General features: G+C 35.7%; 1 long non-coding RNA gene across 1 annotated transcript in view; it reads right to left on the bottom strand.

Annotated features, from left to right (window-relative positions):
• The window catches only part of LOC118644246, a 28,175-nt gene extending 7,142 nt beyond the window's left edge, over positions 1 to 21,033 (bottom strand). The window contains exon 1 of the long non-coding RNA XR_004962060.1: positions 11,494 to 21,033. This is a non-coding gene — a long non-coding RNA (uncharacterized LOC118644246). The remainder of the gene's footprint in view (positions 1 to 11,493) is intronic.
• Between the last annotated feature and the right edge of the window lie 788 nt (positions 21,034 to 21,821).

Below are 21,821 nucleotides of genomic sequence, written 5' to 3'. Positions count from 1 at the left end.
TTATATCATTTCTCGTCTTATCTATGCCTATATGCGCTCACGTTGCACTCAACATCTTACTCGGATCTCTACATATGTTACTTGCTTTTGTTGCGTTTTTCTTTTCAAATTTTTTTGCGTCATCTATTCCACGTTAATTCGCGATTTATTTCTATATGCGTTTGTACTCTACTCTCACGCTTCTATATTCTAGATCCGCAATCCTAATTTATGTAATGTACTTGTACTTTGCGCCTGCACTCTGTCATGATATGTTCTTAGAAGGTTTACCCTAGAATGAAAAGCTATCTCTTCTCTCTCTCTCTCTCTCTCTCTCTCTCTCTCTCTCTCTCTCTCTCTCTCTCTCTCTCAAATATGATAAATATAATAGCTTTAATGGAATATCTAAACCACGTTCAACCACAAATTGCAAAAATAATTATAGAAAATACAGAGGATATCGAAAGTCGCACAGAGATTATAATAATAAGTAAAGATGACTGAAAAGCAGTTAACTTTTTAAAACCAGTTTTTAAATTTTGTAAAAACTGCACGCACAATCCAACGCAGCACACGTGAACGCGCATTTCCAATGCAAATTAATCCAGCATATATTATTTTCATAAAATCGAATGAGCCAGCGCACCATGTACCGGCTTGTCCGATAACAGATAATTAATATTTATCCGCTATATGTTGGAAAATGAGTACGCTTCGCGCGGCAGGCGCCCAACGTACGCAAGCTCAAATATTTTTCGAAGTAAAATTTATGCTAATACAAAAACCGCTTTGAACTAGCGCGTTAACATTACGCAACGCGAATTAAACAGTCATTGATACTTTACAGCGACAACAAACTTTATGGCGAAATTGATTAAAAGAATACAAATAAATTACACATTTAAATAACGACATGTATAAAACTTATAATAATGAAGAGCGCATTAAATTCTAAAGCATATACACCAATATTAATACATGTCACATTAATTAACACATATTAATATTTTAAATTATATATAGAAGCTCGAAGGTTTGTTACAAATTTTAATAATACTAATAAATGTTGATTTAAAAAATTATTAGGAAGAACATTATTATTCTTGTCAACATTATAATTATATACTTCAATTAGTATTGAATTTTTGAAAAATACTAATCCAGATTCTTGCGCTAACAGCTTAACAACGATGACTTGTGACAATTTACCGACCATAATTCAATGTGCAGCGTGTGGCGAACCTCCGCTTGCGCAATTTACATAGGTGATTGACATTTTCGTATGTCGCAGTGACTGCGTTCACCACGAAAACTAACAAAAATGGCGCGTACTACGTGGCCATTCATTACAGTAACTCTATTATGCGGTGCTAATATATCACCGGGTCGGCTTATTTCGGCAACGGGAGCAAAAAGGGACACCGCATTACCAGTGGCGCATATTCAAAGCGAATAATAACATTTCGAGCTGTCGTAATTTCGTCGGCGGCGGTGCTTTCAAAATCGCCATTATCGCGCCAGTGTGAAACACAATTCATACACGGGAGTTTATCGGCCGCCTCTCCGCCGATTCGTATGTGCGGGCCATACATATTTACCACCGGATGCCGACATGTCCGGTAATTACAATAATAACTTACATTTCAAAACGTATATCTCACGTTTATAGCGCATAAGAGCACCGGCATGTGCAACAATTCCGAAAAATAGCGTTATCCTGTACGTTTCGGTGCTTCTGCGCCGAAAGAAAAGATTACTTTATTCAGATGTGTGTGTGTTATTAAAATTATTTCATATTATTAGAATAACAATTTTACACACCAAGAAGTATTTAGGACAGAGCTTTAAAATCGCAGAAAGTCCAAAAAAAAAAGGATCCACTTTGTCGTAATGTAAAACTACTCTTCACATAATTTTCTGAACTGAAAGCTCTTCACGTAAAAAGTGCATTTATAGGCAACTTTACTTTACTTCGATAAATAAATAATATTTTTTATGCAAATAAATTATTTTTTCAGCGATATATTAATAACATTTTTGTTTGACTCAAGTAAACCTTTTTATTAACGTGATAATTCACCGGAATGCGAAAATTCGTGTCATTAAAGAAAGGTGCATAAAATATTAAATTTATTAGTTTATACGTTATATTGGTTACATCGTTAAGATTTCAATTTTACTAGAGAAATGAACAAAATTACGATTCAAGCACGCCGCGCGCGATTCTCGAAGGAAAGAATATGAAACAAATAAAGTACCAGCTCAATTCATTGTTATTATACCGATAAAATGTTCTTCTGAATAATTCTATTCATCCCGCCGCTCGCAATTGCGAGTGTATTTTACTATATTATCACAAAATCGTCGGTGGACGAATAATTTTACGTGCCCGTGGAGTACGTTTAATCCATTTTCATAAACGGCATCCCGAAAATACGCGCTTCTCCCGCGCGCGATAACAATACCGATAATTTTCATTGAAATTCTGATATGAATGAGCGCGATTGCGAAAATGTGCGCGTGCGGCAGCGTAAACGCGGAAAATCGAGCGGAAAACGTTGCGAAATCAGCGCTCCCCCCCACCCCTCCCGCCGCAAAAAAAAAAACGTGAAAAGTGTTTTGTATTTCGCGAAACGCAAAAGTCAGCGCGTATATATATATATTTGCAGCGTGTATATTTTCCTCGTTTTCTCTCATATATGTGAATTTCGTCGGGAAACTTTTTGTTCGACGGGCGGGTGGGTCGCGGACAACGAGTGTCCGGGAATACTCGGACACTTACGGTACGCGTCATCCTCCCTCGAAGAGATATCTGAGACTCGGATCTCTCCTGCCCCAGTTTCCGCGGAGGAGAACGGTCCAGCCCCGCACAATGAACAACGATCGATTCGACGGGCTTCTTCTCTTTCGAAACTTTTGCTGCCGCGGCAGCAGCTGCGATCGCGCACCGACAACTTCCAAGCGGATACTCCGATGGTCTCCCGCCGCCGCCGTCTCGTCCCATTTAGAAAAGACACGCCCGTACACGCACCGTCCGATTATTATCCGCTGTAATAATGTTTTACGGTATGCCTTTCTTTTCTTTTATATATACTTTTTTTTTTATATATTTGCACAACTCTCTCTAGACTCGCGGTATACGTCCATGCTCGGCGGAAAACGGGGGGGGGGGGGAGGAAATAGAAGGAGCAGGAGCAACAATAAAACGAGAAGTACGTAGGTAAAAAATTTAATGAAAAAAAGACCGCGCAGCAGCGCGCGGTTGGAAACACACATTTCCCGCACGATCCTGGCAAATATCAAACATTCGCCCAGCGGAATCCACCACTGAGACGCGCGAAGCAATTCCGAGGTATGATTTTATGAGGCTCAGCATTTCCCTTGAATCTCAACTAACTCACGGATTTTAACTCTTAGATCCGAGGTAAAGATCGATCGGATATGAAATTGGTATAGGATTATCCGGCGGTGATATTATAATGAGCGCCGCGGCTCCATCTCTACCTTCCGCGTCCCCAATCTTTTCTTCCCCCGCAGTCTCTCGAAATCCGCGCACGTGGAATGAAATTATAAGTTCAAAGGCAACTTTATCGACTCTATTAACTGTTTCATCATTATGCCTCGTCTACGTCTGCTAAGCTCGATCCCAAGAGACCCGTATATTTCGTAAAAATTATACGCCAATAACAAGAGCAACCGCGACATTTGCGTAAACGTAAAAGTTTGTCGTACAAATATTCAATGTTAAACATCTTAATGACGGAATATCAAAACACGAATACAAATTAAGAAGTATCTTCTATCGAATGATAGAAGTAGTTTTTATAATATTGTTTCGTATCTTTTTCATAATTAAAGTTTTCGCGAACATGTCAAAAAAGGCATCTAACGAAATGGGCGTCTAATTTGGAATCCGTATACAATTGACGTATTAATCAGGGTTCTAAATAATGCATTACTTTTTGTAATGCATTACGGTTTCATTAAAGAATATTTTTTCAATAACTAATGCAAAGATTCTTAATTACGCGTTACTTTTGAAATAAGTAATGCGATTTTTTTTCATTACTCATTACTTTTGAAATAATCAATGCGATTTTTTTCATTACGCATTACTTTTAAAATAATTAATGCAATTTTTTTTTCATTACGCATTACTTTTGAAATAATTAATGCGATTTTCCTGTTACGCATTATTTTTTAAATAATTAATTCGGTATTAAAGTATTTTGCAGACCGAGATCAATTAGATCGAATAATAATTAACAATGATGCTAACCGTGAAAAACAACATTTTCGGGTATTTTTCATACATTTATTCAATATGAAATGATGAGCGTGCACTTGACTTAAACCGAATCAAAAATAAAATGTAACATAAAATTCAAATTATGTGGTCACGAATTGATAATATATTCAATATATACTAATTTTATAGATTTTATTTTATTCTAAAAATATATATGTTGTTTATTTTTACTTTCATCACACATATTATAAATTAAATTACAAGTTTTGATTATTCAGACTCATATTTTAATTCATATGATTTAAATGTTAAAAATAGACCATCCTAAAAAATAAATAAGTAATGTAATATTATCAGGGTTGGGAAATAACGCGTTACTTGTAACGCCGTTACCGTTACAGTTACTTTTTTTGGTAACGGACAGGGTTCTAAGTAATGCATTACGGTTTCATTAAAGAATACTTTTTCAATAACCAATACGAAGATTCTCAATTACGCATTATTTTTGAAATAGCGCATTACTTTTGAAATAAGTAATGCGATTTTTTTCATTACACATTACTTTTGAAATAATTAATGCGATTTTTCCCATTTTGGATTACTGTTTTAATAATTAATGAATAAAGAAATAATTACTTATTAAAAAATTAATAAGTAATGCATTATTTTTGAATTTGCATTTTCATTACCCTGGTATTAATGTTACATTTTATTAATTTATACATTTTACCTGAATTATGTAGTTATTATAGACTCAATGTTATTCCGTTAGGCTTACCGAAGAGACATAATCGTGCAAATATAACTCTCGCTTTTGTCAAACTCATTTTTAGCAGATTTTATATTAAAAAAAAGGATATAAATGTATGAAATATAGGTTTTTATTTCTTTAATTAACTAAGCAGATCATATTTTTACTGGTATTCGTATGGTGTTACGTTTAGTTTCCAAGAAATAAAAGAGTTTTAATTTAGAAAACTGTTCCAAATTCGGTGTCTTTCCTCTATTATAAAATATTTTCAAAAATGTGTTTTTTTATTTTTTAATTTTAAAATATATGTTTCAGTTTATAAATATTTGTAACATTAAAAGCAAAGACTTAATGTAAATTCAAAAATTCAAGAAACAAGCGGAAAATCAAATTTTACTAATATGCATGCAGGTTTAATAACCTTTTTATTTTTTAAAATTTTCTCTTGCATTATTCCTCCCATAATTCAAAGATATACCATACCCAGACAGTGCACTGTTGATTTCCCCGCATACGAAACTGTACTCAGGCCTACATAATAAATAGTAAAACATATTTGTAATAAAAATGCACAAAGGCGAATATGGTTATCGAGACCTAAGCACATTTGAAGCGGTGTGCTCGCGAAACATTCGTCGATGCTACTTCCAGTCCGGCATGTACAAAACTTCGCAATGCGGGAAATTCAATGAGCCTCGAGCAAACGTTTCCGGTTCCGTAACGACGTATTCGGGGAATAGACATACATACAAAGTCGGGCATTCGGCGGAATGGCGCCGGTGGGCTTTGTGCCTCGCACAAAGCGAATCTCACTGTCGTGAGATTACGCAAAACGACACGCGCCTGTTTCGTTCCTCGATCGTAACTGCCTGCGCCGTGTATATGTTTCGCATTTAGAAAATATCTCTCGGGTTTATTGATCCTGCGTTTTCGTCGCCGGGAGAGCAATGTACGGGAAAATCAGAGCGAGAGTATGGGCCCACAGATTAATCCCGTTGATCTTGTTAATCTTTTCCGCGCCGTCCGTCTGTATAAATCGCGAAGGGAGTGTGAGAGCAACAAATCGCTTTAGATATATTTGATACAGCTAGATTTGGACCAACAGACCCGAATCATTGTGCAATGTTTACGCCAGGAGCCATTCTCATATTACATGTTCTACCCACTACTCTAATCTAATCGAGTACTCAATATTACCGTATTGTGTAATATTTGAATCACAATCAAATGCATTGCGGACAAATGCAATGCAGGGGTTCACGATACAATCGCTAGCAGTTAATATACATTAATATACGTTAATATACGTTAATATACGTTAATATACGCTAAGTACACAAATATAAATAATTGAATCCTCGCATGTATCAGTGGCTAACATACGCTTTTTATAATAATAAAAAAGTTATTGAAAAATTATCGTTCTATATTACATTTTAAAGTAATACAAAAAATTTAGCGATACTTTTATATATATATATATAGATCAAACATTATTTTAACAAAGAGTATTCTGATAAATTATGTTCTTGTAATTAAGAAATAATATAATTAATAATATAATAAGAAATAATGTTCTTGTGTCACTGTGTTTTAAAATAATTTAATTTTAAGTAACAAGTAGAGCAAATATAAATTGTAAAAATATGTTTTTAAATAAAAATATAACGTAATTCACACAACTTTCGTACGTATACGATTCATTTAAAGTATTTTAAGGTCTAAATTTTTTAAGGTATAAATATTAACACATTGCCAATTTCACTCTGCAAATACTCTCTACGGATAATATAATAAACGTAAAATTTTGTACGATTTTAGTACGATTATGCATAAATAATCGGCGTATAAATGGTTTCCAGAAGATTATACGACTCAATTCGAATTCATATGCGTATCCGACTGAAAGCACGCAGGTTTTTCCTCGCGGAAAACGGCGCGATTTTCAACGAAGGCGGATTTTTATCGTCCACTTTTGCGGTCCGAATCATTGCCTCGAAATGGAAACTTGCACTCCAACTTGATCCCAGCGTTATCGAATACTCGGATATGGAGGGGGACGGGGGAGAATACGGAAATTCTCATTACCTTAATACCCCGTGCCGTCGTCACCACCGCGCCATCGAGAGTATAGTAGTCGAAGTACGCCTGGGCGAAATTACAACGAAGCTAACGTTGAAACTACTGGCAAAACGTGATGAAACAAAGGTAAATCTCGTCTTCGCGTATAAGACTAGGTCAGACAGAACTATGACGGAGGTCGGGAAGGATTACCCGGCTGTCTCTCTGCACGTCTGTGCAGTACTTGCTAGTAGAAACCTTACGTGTTCTCGGAACACGCGAAATACCGCGTGAGACGATTGAGCTTCGTCTCAAGTGCCGACGCGATTAATTAGACACTCGTATATGGAATGCTTTTGCATAATTAAGCGACAAAGTTAATTGTGTGCACAAAGTAAGCCAACAGCGTTTGTAGTAATTTGCTGGAAGAGAGATTAAATTTTCTTTAAGAAGTTATAGATATTGTTAACTAGATTATATAACAAATTACAAAAAAAAAGAATTTTCTTTTAGAATTTATTTTTAAAATTACAGTGAAACATCGTGAAATAAACATCGAAGAATTTTACTGTAATTTTTGTAAAACTTAATAACAGTTTACTAAGTGTTCTTATTAAATATTATTAAATAAATTTACTTTAATTTTAATGCAATTTAGCAAAATTTTATTTAAAATTTATAGTAAACTTTACCAAAATTATAGTCAACGTCGATGTTCACATTGCTTCATTACCGTGATTTAGAGGTAAAAAAAAAGTTTCTTCTTCCACAATCTATAATATTTAACTAACTATTTAACAAGTCATGGCTTATAATTTAGATAAACAAAATAAAATTATGTATAGTGTTTAAATACAACACGCGAAATAACAAAAAGGAAAGATTGTGAGAAGAATGATGAAATAAGAAAAAAAATATTACAGTTATTTGGATGCAACTAGATCACTAATTTCGTATCAATTTAATTAAGCAATAATTGCGTTTCGAAGTCTCCTTCCTCGCATAATTAGTAATCCAATCAGCTTAATGCAAACTAATGAGAGGATAATATTATGATAGGATTAATGCTGCGACAGAATTCCACCGTACTATCACTTGCTTTTGTTGAATATTGATAATCGCTTCATATTTGATTGCTACTCGACAGATACATTTTATCCGCTCAATATACGTTTATACATCGTAACGATATTTAATCCTATAATCTTATTAAAAGCTAAAAGGTACACCACCTTAATAGTAATATTTTGTACCCTTAATAATTTCTGTTGAATAACTGAACACAAGTATCCTCCTCTTTACGATTATCTCAGTTTACGAGTTTTCAAACTTATGATTGAACATACAGTGCCTAAAAATTGACTAAAGAATAACGTAGTGGATTATAATAAAGCTGATAAGTATTTGTTAAACAAATAATCTAAAAATTTTTGAAAATATTAATTTTTTATACTAATTTTATAATAAATATTATAATTCATATTAAAAAAAATCTCTTTTCATATAATTATTTATTCAAATTAATTCATTTTTGAACTAAATATTAATTTTGTTAAAATGTTATGATATAATTTAAAAAATTTATTTTGTCATTTTTAAATAAAAATTTATAATCGTTTTCAATAATAAAATAATTATTTCACATGTACATAAGATAATACCAATAATATATCAATTAAAATAAAATAAATTTACACGATAATGCCAGTTTGATGCTCTTAACGCTTTATTCGACTTAAGATCAATTCAACTTACAATAAAAGTCTCAAAACGTAACTCAATGTAGTAAGATATTTGTTCTTGAATACGCCATGCGCACAATAACGGCGAAAAGAATCGAATTAGAGATAGAAAGAAATACGTGAATAATGTAGGTACGTTGAGAGTTCGTTATCTAAGAGAATTATTGAGAGTTTTCTTCATAAATTTCCCGCAGCGGGTCGACAAATTACTGGACAGACGACGATAAGTAACGCGAGAAGTTTCAAAATTAGGTGTCTCAGATCCTCGAGTACTGGCTAACTTTTATGGAGACTTCAAAACGAATACCCAAATGAAAACCTGACATCCGTGGCTTTTCCGTGGCGCGAGAAGTCTGCGAGTTTTCTTCCTGAGACAAACTGCAGACTTCGAAACTGGCGTGCGAATGAAATGTTGACATTCATGTAGTTCGTGAACGAAATATCTTCGTGCCGCGAATCCTTTGTAGGACGTGATATTACATATTCGACACACTTTCAAAGGATTTTTTTTTTTAGTAAATTAATTCTCCCAACCGATATATGTATGTTTAAACATATCGATGAAGTAGATTGCCTATACAGTCTGCATCGAATTTTGGCGATGAATATAATTTTTCTATTAATATTCCCATCTCATATAAACTGTGCGCCGACAGGTTTCCTCAAAAAAATTTTTTTTTATTCATGATTAAATATGTTGGTCCCGTTTTGAGAACCATCCGTATATCCAAAAATCAATGCGTGGCTGAAACGCGCGCGGTCGATAGCGAGACAAGGTTCGGGGGCATAAGGTAGCTAAAACAATGGGGACGCAGGGTCGGAGGAAAGAAAAGCGTAAGAAAGTGCATAAGTTTATCGCCGAACTCCGCTGGTTTTCTCCGGGTATATCTCGCGCAGCGCTGTGGCAGCTCCCAAGCGAGAAGACTCGAAAACGCCGGGGACGAAATTTATATAAACGCGAGAAACCAGGCCGTTATTCCGAGGAAAATTTCTGGAATAAATATTTCCATCGGGAGGGTTCGAGCCTGTCTCCTCTTTTTCCATCCCGCCACGCCATAAACTCGTTTCCACTTTCGGCTGCGCGCCAGACGAGGGAACGTCAGAAGTCGGTGGATAACTAAAGGAATTTCAAAATCCAGGGCGAAAAGGCGTCGACGGCCGAATGCAGCCGGCTGCCAGGATCTAACAAATTGAGTCGATCGGCTGTGTACTCGACTAGAAATATAATGAAGACGTATATTGTTGCAAGAGAGGAAAATCGTTCAGGAAATATTGCGCTTTCCAATAATGTTTTTCCATAATTTCCATTCTTAATGTAGATATGTATTAGAATTTATATTGCACAATAATTATTAAATATTTCACAATGTGCGTAGTTGAATATATTAATACTATGAATTTTAATTAAAGTTATATTATAATAATAATTTAAAAATTTATCATTTAAATCGATATTGTCTTAATATATTTCTGTTCAAAATTATCCTCCAATTTATGAAAAACAGATTCAATAAAAATTATTATAAACAGAATTAATAAAAAATTAAGTGTTTCCTACAAAGATATATAAAAAAAGCCATTTTTTTAATCTTAGCGGAATATCATTCTCTATCAATAACGTCATATCGTGACACTGAACAATTTTGTTCTGACAAAAGTCAAACGTAAAATAAAAAAATATAAATATAAAAATATATAGCACATATAACATTTCTAGCAAGAACCAAATAAATACACATAGCTTTTTTCTTTTAAATAAATTTTCTTTTAAATTTTAAAAATATTAATCAAAGCCTATAACCTTGTTTATATATGTGTACATATATATAAACAAAGTTATACGTTTTGATTAATATTATTAGAATTTAAAAGAATATTTATACATATTCGAAGACAAATTACCATATTTATACAAAGCAGTTTAAAAATGAAAAACTTTTGGTTTCCTAAAAATTTAACTTTTAAATTTGTTCGGTTTCTGTAAGAAACTCTTCCAGTTTTTCCTAACCCTCTAGTTTTTTCTTTTTATTATTCATTATTAAAGTTAAAGTAATTCCTTATTATGTCTTTTAAATATTTTACTTAATAATTCGAATTTTCTGACAAAAAGCGGTATACAATAAAACAAAATATTTAATGTAAATGGATATCTCTCGTAAAAAACTGGGATCATTTTTTCTTAGTATAAATGTCGAGATTTAAATAGTTCCAAGCTATGAGATACGACTGAAGAGAAGAAGGAATTCCAACTAATTTGACTTCGAGACTGCAAGTGGATAATATAACCTTATTCTCCAGATAATTGCACGCGAACTTAACTGTAAGTGACTAACTTGAGAGAGAGAGAGAGAGAGAGAGAGAGAGAGAGAGAGAGAGGGAGGAGAAGAGAGTTGGTCTAAAATGTTTAATGTGAAAACTTTAAAAATTGTAAAAGGTATATAACTGATCAATTTCTGACGAAAGTTATACTTTGATGTGCGCGTGTTCATCACCAAACTCTGGAAATGTACGCTATAAATATATTCATCTGTGAAAATAATTAGCCCCGGGAAACAGTACGATATTTGAAGCATTACTGCGGGACAAAGCTGGCCGTACAACAGCACAATGTACTTCAATCGCAGTACTCCACAAAATTGATAACTCGCGAGATGAGACATTCTCGTTGCATTTTAAGCAAGTTGCATACTAAACACTATTGACACACGTACCTAACTAGAGTGGCGTTCGCAGATGATAATATATTCCAATGGCTACACACAACCACGCTTTCGCCAGGCGCTTCGCTAAACAAGCCCGTAGCCAAATAAAGCCGCACGCTCGTTATCACGACGACGCGGACGTTTTTCACCGCGTTTCCCTTCATCCCGATGTCGTATCACGCCGTGATGAACAAATCGTAGCCGATTTTCTCGGTCCCACCCCTTGGCAGACGCGTGCACAAATAAGCCGGATCTCTCGAATCAACGCGCGCGCGTCTCCCCTTCGGTTTTATCGGCGGCAAAGTGACTTAACCGGCGGACATTAATTGGCTGAGCTTTATCAGGTGGAAAAAGCCGATCGACCAGCAACACCTAACCCGACGGCAACTTTCACCAACGTGGGATTCTCGCGTTTTCCCGTCCCCAATACACTCGCACTATCCCGAGACTCCCCCCCCCCTAACGACGAACAGACTCACCGTTCGCATTTCACTCTGCTTTTCCCTACGCGTAAACCCGGAGAGCAACAATTTCAGTTGTGTGTATGCACGTACACGGCGTCGCCTCTCACGCCGACACCATTTAGCAGCACTCAACGTTTTATTTTTACCATACCGGCAAAATAGACGCCGCCGCCCCAACGCGTTCGGCAAATATCGGGTGCTTTGCATTACAACCTTGGCAAATAAGAGTCGACACTCTGTGGCCGAGCGAAAATTGAATATCGGGCAAGATCCGCCTCTTTTTTCTTTTCTTTTTTTTTTGTAGCGCACCACCGCACGGTTACATGCGCGAACTGCGCCTGCAGCTTAACAATATTCGCAACGTGCATTGCCACTTTTCACATAATTTCTCTCTGTTTTAAGAACGCACGTCTCTATTAAAAATATAAAAATTTTACATATTATTGCGTTCAGGCATCTGTGTAAGATCTAAAATTTTTATAATGGTAAACAAGTCAGAGAAGAACGTATATATTATTTAAACCGATTCACTTAAATTGAAGTAAAATAACGAATACGAAGCGGAATAAATATCAATCAGTATTAAATTTCGATCGAACTTTTAGCTGGTATTGTGTAGCCAAAACGCATCCTTAAAAGCATACGCCGCACGGAGAAAATTTTGTATTAAAAATTACCATGTGCAATAGTAGCCACGAAACATAAAAATAAATGTTAGAGAAATATATTATAATACCGAGAGAAAAAAATAGTTGCGATAACCATAATATCAATATAATTTATGGTTTTTGCTTTTGGTTATTACAAGCAAAATAAAGATTTTAATATAGTAAGTTGTATCATAAAATAATTATTATAAGCATTTATTATAAACATAATTATTACCAATATTATAGTAATAGTTACTGTAAAAATAATATTCCTGACTATAACTATTTTACTATGCAATTATAATTACATATATGACACACTTTTCTATCAGTGAAGTAGTCAATATATAAAAACATAGTCAAAATTTACACAATTCCTTCCTTAGTGCGCACTCATTAATAGCATATTATTATGCTATTCTTACTACAAAATTTCCTCCGTGTATAGATGTTAGCGTAACAAATCCTATTCGTAATTATTCGCGAATCGATTCGCGGTAACGCTAATTACCGCCACTGCTTATCGGTTTATCCATTCCGTTTGAGCTGTGTCACATTCAAATGGTGGAAGCAATAACGAAATTTGCTCCGGCAAAATTCAGTCGGGACAAGATTATTGCTTAGAAATTGCGGTACCGTGATTACTTTTTGCAGCGCGCGATCGCATTACGTATTGCAACAGATATGTCGAGTGTATCGCGGAAGCATTTTCAATGGGATATATATCCTAGCAGGAGAACTTGTTACGAATGATCGATTGCACCGCAATACCTACGGAGGTCCTCCTCCTCCCCCTCCCCTCGGTGCAATATTTAGAATTTCAAATTCGCGGTTGCACTTACCCGTCAGGGCGACTTGTCAAACAAATTCGAAGTACGCTACGTATCATACGCGCGTACATATTTCCGTATGCACGGCATATCTATCAAGACATCCACCGTTACGTCCCCCCTCCCACCCTTACCCCGGCCGCTGATTTTTAAAGCTTGATTAATTAACCAGTAATAAAAAAGGATCGCGCTCGCGTAATAAATAAAGAGAAAGTGCAAAAAGAAGCGAGAAGCTATATCTTTCCGGATGATATTTATTTATCTAAAAAAAGAAACACGAGGAGAGAGAGAGGGAGGGAGAAAGAGGGAGAAAAAAGAATGCGGAGATATGTGGGTGGGTCTTTCCGGCCAGATCATTAATTCCGAACTCGACGCAACGTTTGACGTGTACGCATCAATTCTTTCTCTCTCTCTCTCTCTCTCTCTTAGCCGCATTATCTGGTGTACCCATAGTATACCGTAAGTTGTGTACGCGCGGCGCGCGTACATATAAATTATATCGCGCGGGATAGTTCGAGACGCGCGAATCCAGGGCGAATACAGGGCGATAAATCACATTGATCCACGGCGATATTTATCGCTATGCGCGGCACTAATCGGATTCTTCTTCGAAATCTCGGCGTTGCACTCTCATTAAACCGAACACGCCCGGCAGCTGCGCCGACCGGGCCGGGCTGTCTCGGGTTAGCTGGGCTTTCTAAGACCGGACGATTAGTCAGGATAACCTTCGAGAGGAAGGAATTAATTATCGGCGAGCGGAATATAAACGCGCGGCATCCGCGGGAGCGAGTGCGGCGGGGACAAATAACAATTCGTCACTCTCCCTAATCTAGCCCATGATCAATCCCATCAATCGGCGCACGTCTCCCTCGCCCTCTTCCCGCGAGCGCGTTTCCCGCGTCGCATCTTCGAGCACAAGGCGCATCGGAGAGGAGACGTATCGATCCGATTGCCCTTCCCACCTCGTCCCCTTTCCCCTCTTCACTATAGGGGTTCTAGCTGCCAGAAGAACCGACAGTCGACGAATGGTTAATTACTGCCGCCGAGCAACGCACTGTCGTCGTCGCGGCCAGTCAGATTTATGACGAGCCCTCGTGCGTGCGCGGTTGGAAATCGCCTCGCAACCGAGATGAACGGACCGCGCGAGCTTTCATCGCCTGCGTTTGATAGGGTTTATCGAGAGGAGGCGAAAACCCGGCGCTATACGCCGCCAGGGGGAGGGGGGGAGGGGAACATCACCGGGGAGACCGTGCGCGACGCAAGAGTGAGAGAATCAATTTTCGCGCCCGATTTTCCGAGTTTCCGAGCGAACCCGCGGGACCGGATTATTTACTCGGAATCGATTGACTGCACCCAGCGAAACGAATATGTGACTCTAAACAGAAAAAAAGGGATTAGTTTCACATCAATCAACAATCATTGTTTTATATAAACAAGAATACAAGATCATGTTTGAAAAATTTTAACACAGACACAAAGTCAATGGTCTAATTAATTGACGGTGTCTTAAAAACGGGAAATTTGAAGTTCGATTTTTAAATGTAATTATCGTACACCGAAAGAAAAAAGTTTTCCAGTAACCATAAATATCACTATAATTTGTAGTCGTTTTTAAACCCGCATCCTTAAAAGCATACGCTATACGGAGGAAATTTTATATTAAATATTACTATGTGCAATAGTAGTCACGGATCATAGAACAAATTTTTTTTTAATTATAATATCGAGAGAAAAAATAACTGCGGTAATTATAATATTACTGTAATTTATCAGATTTTTGGACCCAACCATATTTTGATAGTCATTCAACGATATAGTTTGTTTAAACTATGTTAAAGTTTTTATAGTCATAATATTGGTCTATGCAATTTACAATATGATTGTCATAGCCAAAGCAGAGATTTTAATATAGCAAATTGTACTATAAAGCAGTTATTACAACTATTACCATGAATAAATAGTTATCCTCATTAATGTTATAGTAATAATTACTATAAGAATGATATTCTGGAACTATAATTATTTTACTATGTAATTATAGTCGCAAATATCACATTTTTCTCGCAATCAGTATAATTATAGTTAATTTTACTTTTCGAGAGGTCTACTTACTGTTATATCATTTCATTAAAAATAAAACTTATTTAATCTTCTAATTAAAAAAAGCAGTCAAAGTCGATTTTCAGTACTTAAATCCTATAACTGGATCATTTACTCCAACTTGCTTAAAAAAAAATGTGTATAAGTTTATCAAAAAAAAATATAATACTTTTCACAAATTAAAAGAAAAAATATTAGAAAGTAACAATATCTTTTAACTAAAAACTACATTTTTTAAATATTTTTATTATCGGAACAATCACATATTGTGCTCTTTTTAGATGACTATTCCTATAATATTAAAATAAAAACATAATATTTGGCTTAATTTAAATTATCAACTCTTGTCATTAAATCAAAGATTTGTTCCAATTATAATGCAAAAGACTTCAAGTTTCATATTTATTGCATATAATATTGTAAAGACGTATTGCAAAAATTGACTTTGTTTTGACGATTTTACAATAGATCAAACGATAGATGAAAGACAAAAGATTTAGGGGGACAAAGGACTTTTTTATAAACCCGGAAAGTACATGTGAAAAGGTAGCCAATCGAATTCGTTTGGAAAAAATGGACGCCAAATTCGTCAAAGAAACTGTAGATGAAAGCAAACGCGGCGTACCAAAGACGTTTTTCGTAGTAAAGCTCGATTACATATATATGTATGTTACATATACAATATATTATTTACAAATTTTATTAGGATAAAAGAGTAAGATAAAAAATCTTTTGCGATATTGTAACAATAGAATAACGAAATGTAAACAGCTTAGATGTTAAACACTGTATTAAATAAGCTAATAAAATAAGAAAAGATTATGTAGATAAAAACAAAATTATAACAGAATAGATATTGATTAATTATTAAATTTATGGATATATAGATATATATAATTAAAAAATATTGTAAACCAAATCCTTTTTTAGCAAAGAACTGAAGTAAAGAAATTTTCGATCTTTTTTATTAAAACAAAATACATATATCTGGTATTTTTTAATAATTGTTGTAGAAATATTATTAAACATCTTAAAATCCGCTTCGATGAAAAATGGGACTCTTTCTCTTTTTTTATCTTTTATTTCTGATAAATTCTGTTTACTTCGAAGTAGCGTTTTGTCATTTCGAAAGCGGCTACTTAGAAGAGCCCAGATATGAATTTACCGCAAATTACTCGTGGTGCACGAAGTGTTATACAATTGCAATTTAACTTGGATCATTGCATGTTAGGTACAGTCTTTTACGTTAGCTTACTCGTTTTCGCATTGTTTTACCCGTGTATCCGAGACTTGTTTTAAATCCTTCCAGATCCTTAATACAGAAACGCGCTCCATGGAGATGCGGGAAAAGTTTCGCCCTTACCGCGCGCAGTCGTTTTACTGTTAATCCGGAGGAACCTCTATCTCCCCAATCTTACTTTCTCCTTCATTTTCTAGACTTCGGCTTCGATCCAGTTCCCGCGAGTTCCCACAATTTTCCGTGGGCCAATTCAATCGAGAAACTGACGAACGGGATATCGTGAAGATTTATCGCAGCGCGGAGATCGAGCGAGTTCTTTCGCGTTACACAAGCACCCTCTGTAAGCCTAACACGAGTCGTACTCCCCCTGCATATACGTTACATCCCGATTTAATCGTATAACACACTCTGCAGGAGAGAATAACAGCTCGCCCCGCTTTGCGCACGTTGTTTGTAAGATACATTCTAAGCGGGATTATCTAACATCCCAACCCCTCGCACCTAATGTCTCGAGTAAAACACAGTAGCATCCGTTAACCGGGCGCAAAATTGCCTACGTCGCTCGTCTTTGTGTACCTTAGGCCTCCATCTACCCCCAACGTACAGCGCCCAAAGTAGTCAAAAACAAACAGCAGTCAAGATTATCACGCGTAAGACTGCGAGAATACAACCTATTTTAATCGTACGCCGGAGTTAATAACTTCTCGACTCTCCCCTGCGATCGAGCCTGACTCTCCGGTGAAATTACGCGCGAACAAAATCGATCGCGGAAACGCTCAACCAACTATATATAGAGATTCCGATAGGCAATAGACAGATCCGAGCTGATTCGTAATCGTCGGACACGCAGAAAATTCGCTTAGTTCTCCCTCCGACTTCGTTATTAGTATTCTTGAAGAGGCTGTGCAATCTCCCGATAACCGACGTCTTACAGCGGCGGACGATGGCGGCCGATAGCGGGTAAACGATGAGATGGTTCCGCTTGCTTCGCGTTTCGAGGCATTATGGGTACTTATTGCGCCGAGCGTCTAAGAAATCGCCGTACAGAGCCGTGCAAGCTCGATTCCACCCCGTCATGCCACTTCTCTCCTCTTTCTACTTCTCTGCCCTCCCCCCCCCCTCTCTCTCTCTCTCTCTTTCTCTCTCTATCTTCTTTTCCCTTAGCATAAGTTCGACGCTGCCGTGGCCGGAGTAAATCGTAATTCACCGTTGAGCACGGGCGATATTTAAGGAACGTTTTAACGCTCGAACGTGGATCGCCGCGAAAAAGGATATTGGAAGGGACACACCTGCGCGAGGCGGTTAACGTCTCATTTACTGCTATACTGCCGCACTCGCCCTCTCTCTCTCTCTCCCCCGGTTCAGATATCGTATCATATAAAAGCGACAGATGAACGGAATCGATGGGACAAATGGATTTCTGAAAAAAGAAACCGTGTTAACGATACGGTTCCATCGGACAGAACTAAGGACTGGATCAATATGTTAATATTGAAATATAAAAGAATAATTCCTCTTAATTTAATTTTAGCAAGAATTATTCGTTCTCGAGGTATTGATCTTTCCCGCGCAATAAATCTTTATTTTATTCTAAAGGAACGTTTTTTTTCCCCCGAACCGTATCTCTCTTTCTCGTATCTCTCATCTCCTTTATCTCCTCAATTTTCTTTTTACTTTATACTCATATCAAACACAATTTTACATTAATCCGACTCATACACTGGAAAAAATATGGTTCCATAAATTGGAAGTCTGATGGACTTCACTGCGTCTCTTGGAAAATAAATAAATCAAAATTCTTTTAGAAATTATCAGATAAATTAAAAACTTCTTGTATATTAGAATTTCTAGTCTTCTATTCTAAAAATAAGATAATTAAAGAACTAATAATAATACTAAATTTATTTAATTAGCACATAACTTTCAGTCAGCACATAATTTTTAATCAAAAAATGTCTCTGTCAAACGTGACACAAGAAACTTTATAAACCGATAATTACCTAATCAAATTCTTATAGTTAACTTTATCAATGTTCTAGCTATAAAATATCGATTCCAATCATGATAACTAGAAACTTTGTTTTATCTTATCTAAATGCATTTTATCATACAGATCTTGGTATAATTAGAACATTTTCCTGCCTTAATCTACATATCATATGTTTTGTTCCTAATTGATAGATAAATATATGATAATGTGGAGCCGGGCGCGGGACAAGCCCGATCGTAAAAAGTTTTTCCAACGTTAGCACGACGGATCAGTGCGGCGGTCGCGAGGATAGAACGCATCTCTTTTTTTTAATGCATCTCTTTTTTTTGTCTGCGAGTGGACGTGCGATAGCGCCCGCGTAGGAGCTGGACACGCGAGCCTAGCGACAAGAAAAAAAGGTCAGTCTTTGCGAGCGATCCGTGCGAGTAGCATCTAAGAGTCAGTCCTTGCGAGTCTAATAAAGAGAACTTAAATTTTAACTGAGCGTGTGCGTGTTTGATTTCCTACAATAATTTAAGTGAATAATAGTGACTGAAAAGTCTGATATGACGAGAAGGTCAACGCTCGAATCTGATGCGCGCTTTCTACAAGGTAGATGATCGCTTTGCGCAGCATGCAAAATATAGTATCAGTTGACTTGGCTTTCCCATCTAAATTCCATAGCTTCTTGGACGACGTGCAAAGAAGAAAGACAGATCACGGTATTTCAACGACAGTGTTCTCCAGACGCGCCGGCACGCGCTCTCATCGTCACAAAGCCATTTCTCCTGAGATCGTCTTTGTATTCGGAGAACACACATCGAGATTATCGAGGTAGCAACGTGACCGATCCGATCCACTAGGAGTTTTTTACAATTAGTGTCAAAGCGAACAAATCTAAGAATGTTCTCCCATTCGCCCGTGAATTAAAGGTCGCTATGTCTCTCTTAGCTATTATTGGATACGCATTTCTGTTACACTGTTAAATATTAAAGAATAAAATTTCAACCAATTTCTCGAGTTAATTAACATTTTGTTATGTTTAATTTTCGCGTGTGTTGAAATTTATTCTTCAAACTTAAAACATGTAATTAAAAAAAAACAACTACATGCAATCAACTTGTTTTTGTAATTAAATCGTTTAGTTTCAAAGTAAACAGTGTACATATTAACACACACACACACACGCATTTAATAAATAATAAATTAAATTTGAATCAAATTTGATAGGTACATTCCTTGAACTAAATTATTTAACTTTATTGTTTTAGATAAATTAATAACAAATCAAGTAGGAGCAGTGGCAATATAGAAATGATTCGAAAAATCAAATTCAATCTAATTTGACGTTATAAATTCAACAGCGTAAAGGAATGAATAAAAAACAAATCGAGTTTGATATTCGTTGCCTATCAATGGAGAAAATAATCGCTAATAAAGATATTCGACCGTGCAACGAATCGAATGAATTATTTAAAGGATCTCAGGATATAAATATTCCATATCACGCCATCCGCGTACGTGTACATTAAAGAGATAATTATGAAATGTGTGAGACGTCGTGTCGTAGCGGTGACAGACATATTCCGACGTACACACACACACACACACACACACACACACACACACACACACACACACACACACACACACACACACACGTGTCCATCAACGACTTGCTGAGCAAGCAATCAGACATGCATCGAGACACGGCCAAACACATCCAACGAACCAAACAGTGCGGCGAACGGTAGCAGGCACACGTCAACACATTTCGCTTCAAGCGCGTAGGCTTGATAGGTAGGCACACGAGATATCGATTATTGATGAACGCAACATAAAACGTGTATGTTAATTGGAGAAGTAATTTTGGAAGGGCCGCGACGTATTGAGCGGGGCGGGGTGAATTAAAGCGCAATTAATCGCATAAGCTGCACTGCCGGCTGTCAACGGCGACTTGTCCACGCAACGAGCCTGTCGAAACGTCAGGATCACATATCACTTGCTTCTGCAAGAAAAGCGACACAGGTCCAAATTTTTTGAATTTTGCATTGTGTGCGGACTGCGTTTTAAATACATCGGCCTACAATAGAAAAACTAATAAAAGATAAAATTTCAATTTAAAAAAATTTTAAGTCGAAGAAAGCGACAAACTTAAAAAACATTTTCAGGAATCTCAATTCTCTCTGTAGACAACTTGAAACAAGTTATGATTAATTGTTACTTTATGTTTAATACACAGTAAAAAATTTTGTGTTTTTTTTTGTTAAAAAATATCCAGGTTAAAGTTTTTATATTAAAATTTAACATATTTGCTTGTTACTTTAACATATTACTGTAATGTTAATTTAAGTAAAGTGTTAAATTATTAGAATAACTGAAATCAAAGTGTAAAAATAACACAATGTGCATATATTTTTAATTTTACATAATAAACGTATTCCTTATTATTAGTAACAGAATTTATCTGTTAAAATTGACAGAAAAAAATTGTTGAGTTTATTCCATAATATAAGAGTGACTGTTATTTCTTGATGTAATCTCGTGATATACGTTACATTAACATTATAATAGTAGTCAAAGTAAAATGTTATATGTATTACTTTGACATAATTTTCTCATTAAATTGTTACAAAAATTATATCAAATTATAAAATTTACACTTATTCTAATGTTAAAATATAATATAATACACGGAGAGAATTTTCTCTTAAAAATTACCCTGAAAATCGTGGTAATTGTGAGACAACGTAAACCTTGAAGAATTTTACCATACTTTTAATAAAATTTACTAAAATTTTAATAAAATTTGGTAAAATTTTAGTAAAATTTGTTAGAAGTAAAATTTACAAAATTTTGCCAAATTTTATTAAAATTTTAGTAAATTTTGTCAAAAGTATAGTAAAATTCTTCAAGGTTTACGTTGTCCTACAATTACCACGATTTTCAGAGTAATTTTTAAGAGAAAATTCTTTCCGTGTACTTATATTGCCACTTAACATATACTTAATATGTTAAATTAATGTAATAATTTTTGTAGACCGTTTGGGACTTGCAATATTAAATTTAACATAAATTTTTCAA

Source organism: Monomorium pharaonis, chromosome 1 (genome assembly GCF_013373865.1).
Source record: "Monomorium pharaonis isolate MP-MQ-018 chromosome 1, ASM1337386v2, whole genome shotgun sequence".
NCBI classification, from domain to species: Eukaryota; Metazoa; Arthropoda; class Insecta; order Hymenoptera; family Formicidae; genus Monomorium; species Monomorium pharaonis.
The sequence above is the reverse complement of the archived record's forward strand: the minus strand, read 5'-3'. Positions and strand labels throughout refer to the sequence as shown.